General features: G+C 42.1%; 1 long non-coding RNA gene across 1 annotated transcript; it reads left to right on the top strand.

The window, feature by feature from the left end:
• Nucleotides 1-423: 423 nt before the first annotated feature.
• On the top strand, nucleotides 424-1,152 carry LOC109523812 (uncharacterized). The gene is made up of 2 exons (XR_002169853.1): nucleotides 424-650; nucleotides 817-1,152. It is a non-coding gene; the product is annotated as an uncharacterized LOC109523812 (long non-coding RNA).
• The last annotated feature ends 574 nt before the right edge of the window (nucleotides 1,153-1,726 follow it).

Below are 1,726 nucleotides of genomic sequence, written 5' to 3'. Positions count from 1 at the left end.
ACTTTGGGGGCCCCCCTCCCTTAACCCCCCCCCCCAAAAAAAAACACATGGAGCCGGCAAATAGTTGTTAACTAGGTTCAAAAGAAAATAAATTGCAAGGAGAATGTGTGAATAGGCAGGAGTTAACTGTTCTTTTTTCGTTCAAAATGCTTTGCTTTGCTACGTATATACCAAGGGTGCCCATTACGTCGATCGCGATTGACTGGTAGATCGCGGACTGGTCCCAAGTCGATTGCGAGGGGTGTAGAGGAGAGAAAAAAAGAATAGGAATCAAGAGGGCCAAGGGAAGCACTTTAAAACGGTACGTGTTTGCTACAATAGTGAACAGGCTGCAAAAGTGCGTCGCATGCCTCCGTGTCGTGCTGTTGCTCATCCTGGCGTGCGTGTGTATGTGCGTGCGCGATAAGGGGTCGATCGTGGGAGGTTGGTTGATCGAAAAGTCGATCTTTGGTCCAAAAAGTTTGGGCACCCCTACTCTATACTGTCACTTCCTTCAAGAAGATGAAGAAGTCTGTCTGAACAGGTAGTTAAATAAGAGGTAAGTAAATAAAATTGGAATGTCTTCCCTCAGGCAGCTGTTGACCCCTGGATATCAGGAAATATGGTACACTCCGGATGGAAGTCGCAGATCCTTCTCTCCTGTCAACAAAGTAAGTTGTGAAACACTTTGGTGATGTTTCATGGCAGCAAATAATCGTGTCATAGCTGACACGGAATTTTCCAGTTATATGGATGCCAATGAGGAACAACCAGGCATGGAGATGATTGTTCATTAATGAGCTGCATGTTGATTTTGGTTTTTTTTTGCTCTTCTAGAATCACTGTTTATACCACGGAGAGGTTGCAGGTGTAGACGGTTCCAGTGTGGCTCTCAGCACATGCTCAGGTCTCAGGTAAGAACTACCTCGACCACACCTGCTTCAGAGATACGTTACAATATTACAACATCATTATATTTGGACATGGATCACAATAGAATGCTTGATAGAGGGACATTGTGGTTAAATTGTGATTTTTTTTTTTTTTTTAAAGCATAAACTTGACAGATTTGAGCATTTTCCACTCAGGAATCAAAGCTGCAACATAATGCCTTTTGACTTCCTGGATAATAGATATTGTTACTTATATCCCAATAAAACATATTGCTTTATAAATGTTTTTCCCCACCCATGCAAATGTGTTACAATGCTCCCTGGATCAAAGTTAATTCATAAAAAGAAAAGGTATCTTCTCAACTCAACTCAACTCAACTCAACTCAACTGTATTTATAGAGCACTTTCAAACAGCCATCGCTGCATACAAAGTGCTGTACATGGAGCAATTTAACATATACAACAAACAGTAAAGGAAATCGGTAATGAAGACGGTAGAAAGCACCGAACAGCAAAACCAAGAACAAATCTAAGTCATCTTCGTAGAAAATCCTCTCCCTTTTCATCGTGTGCAAACAGGTCATAGGTGACAGACCAGACAAAGTACAACTCATTCACTCCCTATGATGAGAGAATTTTTGCAATGTTGTTGCATTTCAGCAATACATATGAATTGCATTGTCCGTCCATAAATTCTCTATCTTACTTATTCACATAAGGCTTGCGGGTTTGCTGGAGCTGATCCCAACTCACTCAGGGCAAGAGGCAGGGTGCACCCTGAACTGGTTGCCAGCCAATCACAGGGCATGAGTAGAGAAATCAACCATTCACACTTCCATTATTACCTTGGGAC

The sequence above is a fragment of the Hippocampus comes genome, unplaced genomic scaffold (assembly GCF_001891065.2).
Source record: "Hippocampus comes isolate QL1 unplaced genomic scaffold, H_comes_QL1_v1.1 scaffold1323, whole genome shotgun sequence".
In the NCBI taxonomy this organism is placed as follows: Eukaryota; Metazoa; Chordata; class Actinopteri; order Syngnathiformes; family Syngnathidae; genus Hippocampus; species Hippocampus comes.
Note: the sequence above shows the minus strand (reverse complement) of the source record. Positions and strands in the feature narration are given on the sequence as shown.